The sequence below is a fragment of the Triticum urartu genome, chromosome 6 (assembly GCF_003073215.2).
Source record: "Triticum urartu cultivar G1812 chromosome 6, Tu2.1, whole genome shotgun sequence".
NCBI lineage: Eukaryota > Viridiplantae > Streptophyta > Magnoliopsida > Poales > Poaceae > Triticum > Triticum urartu.
In genome coordinates this window covers 114,126,794-114,134,108 of record NC_053027.1, presented here as the reverse complement: position 1 = coordinate 114,134,108, position 7,315 = coordinate 114,126,794, and positions in this window count along the sequence as shown.

The window sequence follows — 7,315 nt, the reverse complement described above, 5'->3', positions numbered from 1 at the left end:
TCGTTAAAACAAGACATGTCGAATCTCTAGTAGACGACTTGAGCCTAACATTCGATAACCTCCGAACATATGACATCAAGCTCAACTCGAAAAAATGCGTTTTCGGCGTTCCAGCCGGAAAGCTCTTGGGCTTCATTGTATCCGGTAGAGGAATTGAAGCAAATCCAGCCAAGATCCGAGCTCTATCACAATTGGATATCCCGAAGGACCTCAAACAAATACAAAAATTAACCGGATGTGTGGCGGCTCTAAGCCGCTTTATCTCCCGCTTAGGAGAAAAGGCCCTACCCCTTTACCGCCTCCTTCGGCGCACCGAACACTTCCAGTGGACGGATGCAGCCACGGCCGGACTCGACGAAATAAAATCCATCTTGGCAACAAACCTAGTCGTGGCCTCGCCAAACATTGGCGAACCAATGCTATTATACATTGCAGCAACCCATCAGGTCGTAAGCGCAGTACTCGTCGTTAAACGAGAAAGGGACGGACACAAATTCCCCTTCAAAAGCCGGTCTATTATGTGTCCACTGTCCTTACTCCGTGCAAGTCACGGTACCCGCATTATCAAAAGATTGCATACGCGGTATTTGTGGCATCCCGAAAGCTACGACACTACTTTCAAGAGTGTTGAATAACAGTAGCCTCGGAATTGCCACTTAACGATATTATAAACAACCGCGACGCGATAGGCCGGATTGCAAAATGGGCCATTGAGCTCCTCCCGTTTGACATAACTTACAAGCCACGGCGAGCTATCAAGTCGCAAGTTTTGGCCGACTTCGTCGCAGAACGGACGGAGGCCGAACTCCCTAAAGAGTACGGCACATATTCAAACTGGGTCATGCTTCGACGACTCCAAAATGTTGGATGGCCTAGGGGCTGGCGTCATTTTGACGTCCCCCACAGGAAGCACAGTTCAATATGTACTCCAGATAATGTACACAGACTCCAACAACGCAGCCGAATATGAGGCTCTTTTACATGGTCTCCGGATGGCAGTATCCATGGGCATTCAACGCCTAGAGGTGCGCGGGAACTCGAACCTCGCAATATCCCAAATAAATGGAGACTTTAATGCCAAGGATCCAAAAATGGTAGCTTATCGCAACGCCGTCCTAAAAATGTCAGCTCGGTTCGAAGGCCTCGAATTTCACCATATAGCCTGGGAAAATAATCAGGCGGCAGATGTCCTGGCACGCATCGGCGCAAAACACGATGTAGTCCCCCCCAACATCTTCTTGGAAAGGCTATTTAAGCCGTCTGTAGTATGGGAAGGGGAACCTGGCAATAACATCCCGGACCCAACTACACTGCCTGACACCGAACACTCTGACATAATTGGAGGCTCTGCCAATGAAATAACACCTTCAGCCCACGTAATAATGGCCGTCATTGCCCCGTGGACAGAACCATTCCTCGCCTACCTTACCAGGCAGGAACTCCCTGAGGACCAAAATGAGGCATGCTGCATAGTGTGGCGATCTAAAGCCTATTAAGTCCATGAGGGAGATCTTTATAAGAAAAGCACTACCAGAGTCCTTCAAAGGTGCATCTCCGAAGAGGAAGGGCGGAACCTCCAGGCTGAAATTCAAGCCGGACTCGGTGGACATCACGCTGCAGCTCGGTCCCTTGTAAGCAAGGCCTTCTGTACAGGCTTTTATTGGCCAACGGCCCGGGCAGACGCCCAGGACTTAGTCCAACGATGTGTCGGTTGCCAGCTTTTTGCAAACCAAAGCCATATGCCACCCACCGCCCTCCAAACTATCCCCATCACCTGGCTCTTTGCGGTCTAGGGCTTGACATGGTTCAACCCCTTAAAGGCGGAACCCACAAGAAAAAATACTTACTGGTCATGGTGGATAAGTTCACCAAATGGATAAAAGCCAAGCCTGTTAAGATGGCCGAATTCGGATCGGTGATAGACTTTATATCCGGGGTTGTACACCGTTACGGCGTCCCCCACAGCATCATCACTGATAACGGCACGAACTCACTACTAGAAAAAGGGCTATAGATGGGATTGACACTAATGGCGCACCAGACAAGCGGTGCGCCATTAGTATATACTAATGGCGCACCACCTTCTGATACGCCATTAGAGCTGAAACTACTAATGGCGCACCTGGCCCAGGGTGCGCCATTAGTATCCAAAATTTTTTTTGAACTAGTGCGCCTGTCCAAACATACTAATGGCGCATCCAGACACAGTGCGCCATTACTAGTTGTAACTAGTAATGGCGCACCTATCGGAAAGTGCGCCACTAATGTTGTTTTTTTTATTATCTTTTTATTCCTTCTTTGCAAAACTACTAATGGCGCACTGTTCGACCGTGCGCCATTACTAGTTTAAACTAGTAATGGCGCACTATGGAACAGTGCGCCATTAGTATGTTTTTTTTGCAAAACTACTAATGGCGCACCACCAGAAGGTGCGCCATTAGTAACCTGGATTACTAATGGTGCATTTAGATTTGGTGCGCCATTAGTAAGTGGGCAGCAACAAGATATTTTGGACAGCCTCTCTAGTTAACTGAAACTAGTGACATCACTTGAAGCAACTTAAGTCTGAATAATCAAATTCATCATACACTATTACTTGAATAAAAGATTATGTGCTTGCAGTGGAGTGCATGCGTTTTGGAGTAGCATCAGTAGCTACTGTTACTTTTCCACATGAAGTACAGTACTGGAGTAGCAAATGTACCAGTATTATCGGAGTAAAAGATTCAGTTAAGTTGTGCAGTAGTGTGCTCCTGCTTGCTCTTCTCTGAATTTTTAAGTTAAATGAAACCTTTTTACTCCAGTAGAATTAGATGAATTTTGTTAGTACTGTGTATTTAAATGAATCTTTTGCTGTGTATTTAAATGAAAGGGGAGTATAAATACTGTTTGGTTAAAACCAAGATTCAGTATCTTGAACTACTCCAGTTGTTTAAATTTGACTTGCTATTTCTGTTATGGTTTTGTGGACAGTATTTGACCTTATGGTAACTAGTTGGGGTCAGGTTTTGGGGTTTTGATTATTGGTATGAAGTACTGACAGAGGATCTTATTCACACCAAGTTTTAGTTAAACACTGGTACTTGAATGATTTTGTGCTACTTCTGTTGACAGAGAATGGCATGTTAATACCATATAGGTACCCAAATAATGTTGCTATGATGTATTGGGGGAGAAATGGTCCAGTCTTGCTTGTAGTGGTTTGTCCAAAATGTTGAATGATACTGCTTGCAGATGCATATATTGTTTCACCTCTTCACATGCCAATGTATTTTCCATGTTGTGATGGAGGCCTTTTTTGCCTTGTCCACCCGAGAGGCCCTTGAGTTTGCTGGAATGTCGATTAACTTCCGTTCCGGCAAATTCGGGTACTCCATATGTCCTATTTTCAGCAAAGGTCATGCTGAAATTTTCCGTGAATTTTAGCATGACTTTGCTAAAAATAGGACATATGGGGTACTTGTGACTAATGCATGGGCCGGGGTATCTTAGTAGTTAATTAAGTAGGATCAAGTGCCCCGGCGTACTTGTGACTAATGCATGGCTTTTAGGGTGCCTCGGTGTCGATAAAAACCGAAATGATGAAAGCTTAGGCTTTTAGGGTGCCTTGGCGTCGAAAAACCCTCAATGATAAAAGCTTAGCTTTTAGGATGCCTCGGTGTCGACAAACCCTAAATGATGAGACCATGATCTTGTTCCTTGACAATAACCAACTTTTTGACCAAACTTTGTTCCTATTTAGAGAGAAACATGGCCAACAATGATGAGGCCGGGGGTTCGGGCGTCAAGGCATTCTGGGAGCTGTCCCGGGAGATGGAGGAACAACCTCACTTGTATGAGGACGCCGCCTTCCCCACCGATCCTGAGACCACTGATGGTACCGCCGAGGATGACCCCAGTGATGCCACCACTGATGGTGCCGCCGAGGATGCCACCACTGATGATGGCGGCGCATGGACAGATGGCAGCCAACCGAAGAGGCAACGGAAGGACTGGCGCCCGACCGTGCTCTGCACCCTCAAGGAGGAAGTTACTGAAGTGGACTCCGACGGGAATCCAATGGCGCCCGAACGAATAGTCAAGGGGTACTCGCTTCAGCTCGGGTGCATTCTCCGGAGCACCGTATCGATCAACACCGAGAACCTGAGGCATCCTGACCGAGGGAATTTGCGCAACCTCCTCTTCACGAAGCTGCACGAACGATACAACTTCCCCGCTGAATTTGAAAACACAAGCCTCAAAGGGAATAAAGTGAACAATGCTGCCCTCACGAAGATGAGCAAGGCCCTCTCTACTTGGAAAAGCAATGTGAAGAGAATGATCGAGAAAGGTGAGAGTTATGAGAAGATCAAGGAGAAAAATCCTTCGATCACCGAAGATGACTACAACGACTTCAAGATCAATTGCTCGAGCACCACAAACTCTGAATCAAGTAAGTGGGGGAAAGAAATGCGGGAGCTGAACTTAGGGGAACACACACTCGGTCCCGGCGGTTACAGAGTGGCGGAGCCTATATGGGACAAGCAGGAGGCGGACCGTGCCGAGCAAGGCCTACCGCCCGTCTTCGATAAATATGGTGACAAGCAGACCAGGAACTTTGTCAGGGCCCGGTACAAGAAGGACCCGAAAACAAAGGAGCTTACCATGGATCCAAAGACCAGGGCGCTTGAGCTTGTTCTGGTAAGGAATAAACCCTCGTGTAATTAGCTCCATATGGTTGCATTCTAATTAATGAAGCCAAATTTCTAAATGGTTCACATTCCTTCCGCAGGCGACTGAAAGCAGTAGCGCGGGGTCGACTAAGAGAAACCCTTGGGACACCACTCTAAATAGGGCGTTGAATGTAATGAAGAACAAGGATAAGCTCAGTAAGCCGACGTCAGCTGGTCGTGTGGCCGGCAAAGGCTTGTCGACAAAATGATCGTCATACTATAACACTGGTGGGCGAAAGGAGAAAAAGACCAGCTCAGAAAGCCAGGCGCGCGAGGTTCAAGAACTCAGGGCACAGGTGGCGCGGACTCCGGAGATTGTCCAAGAGCAAGTGGAACAACAACTCGGAAGGACGATCACTGCCATTGTGCCTACCTTGATCTAGGGGATTAGTGCGTGGATTGCGGGCGGCTAACAGGGGCCGCCCCCGATTCCTAGCTTCACGGCCAGCAACTCGCAGAACGCGATGGCGAGGCCATTGGTGTCTCCGACGCCGGCACGGGAGCTTAATGCACCCGCGTGTACGCTGGCCGGCACCTCTGCAGCAAGCGGCCCCTCCGTCAACTGCACGCCCGCCGTTGGCGGTGCCTCGACATTAGCCGAGCTCGACGCCATCATCACGGTAACTAATTAAGCCTCTCTCGGCTGAGGACTTCATCTCCTTGCCTTTGACTGGGCATCCCTGACGCCCTACATGTTTTCGCAGGGCGCCGCCGACGTTCCGTGCACTCTCCTGCACTTCGTGAACAACGAGTTGGTCGATGTCGCCAAGGGCAAAATCGTTCAACCGGGCAACCCCTTGTTCCACGGTACCCAGATGCCACCCAACTTGTTTAGGGTTCAACTGGTTCGGGTGCTGCCAGGCTGCGACGAGTTGTTACCTCCGATTCGACCCGTCGGGGCCGACGATGATGACCTGATGACCCTCAGTGCCTGCCTGAGCTGGCCCCTGCTTTGGCCGAAGAGCCAGATTCGTTTGGGGACGGGGGACACCACCCCAAAGACAACACCGCCAGTCGTGCCGGCGCCAAGTCGGCCCCATGGCAAGACCGCCGCAACGGTGCCGGACATCCCTATGCCATTGGATCCAAACATGCATATGGCACAGGATCAGAACGACGACGATGATGATACATTTTCCAACATCGATCAGTACTTTGTCGATCATGGGTACGGTGGTGACTTCATGGGGCCTGCTTCTCAAGAACCCAACCCAACAAAAGACGTGCGCGATCTAGCTGGTACCGCGGAGAAGCCAAGTTGCAACAAGCGTCGTCTGCAGTTCAGCTCTCAGGAGACGCCTCCAGCTGCCGACTTCACCGAGCCTCAGATAGGCGAGGTGCGAAATATGATCAGCCCCAACACACTCAAGAAGGCGGTCTGTGAGCAGAACTCGGTCCCATTACAGGAGAAGAAGAAGGCACACAAAAGAAAGACTAACAAGGGTGCGGGCCAGCCGGCACCGAGTACGATCCGTGCTCAGGACGGGCCACCTTCACCTGAGGATATCTCGAGGAGGGTGCATGTGGCAGGTAGGCCGATGCTACTGAGAAATATGCTCTATGCTGCAACCGGTGCTATGCGGAGTCTGCATGACAGTGTTCCTTCTTTGGAGAAGCGGTGTCTCGGAGAGAAGGATGTGGCATACTCGGTTTTCGCGGCCAAGGTGCCAGAGGGCAAGGGCTTTGTGGATAACTCCATTGGGGGTACGATCGTCCTGCGGTTTGATGACATCCACGCTATGTTGAACCTTCATCCGCTGCACTACACCTTCGTTCGGCTATTTTCGTTGAGTATGGAGATGCGGATCATTCGCGACAAGACCCCGGACATCGTGATAGTCGACCCCTTCTACATGCATGCCAAGATCTTGGGCAGCGTTGGGGACCGGCAAGTCGCGACTTCTTACCTCGAAGGCGTCATTCTGGCAAACCAAGATAAGGATAACTTCCTTGTGCCTTACTTTCCCGAGTAAGTCCTCCCCTCAACTGCCCCGTAACATATGAATTCTTAGATTTCGGTCGTTTTTCTTTTAACATTCCATGTTTTCTGCAGTGACACACATTGCACGCTCATCCTCCTAAGCCCCAAATATTCCATGGCCACGTATTTCGACCCGGACCATCAGTCGAACGTAGACTACACAAATGTCAAGAAGGTTCTTGATGATGTTCTCCCCGGCTACGTCAAATCTGGAGGCACCTTCACCAGGCCTATTCGTAAGTACGGCAAGCACATGTTCTCCCACAATACGATGTTCTACTGCGTCAAGCAGCTGCCTGGCGGTCAGAAGGGTGCCTACTACGCCATCCATCACATGCGGGCGATCGTACGGCACCATCATCAACTTCTGCTACCGAGTAAACTCAAAGATTGGGCCACGAGCGTGTCAGCAATCCAGGACGCGGACATCAGACAAGAATTCTTTCGCATCCAGTCGGAGTTTGTGGAAATCATCCATCAAGATGTCCTTCGTACCTCGGGGCAGTTCTACCTCAAAAATCACCGTCCAACAGTGACATCAACACAATGCTATAAATGTAGGCTGACAACGACCGTTATTTCATGACTCCCACGATAGACGGCGGCTTCATCCACGCTCCGG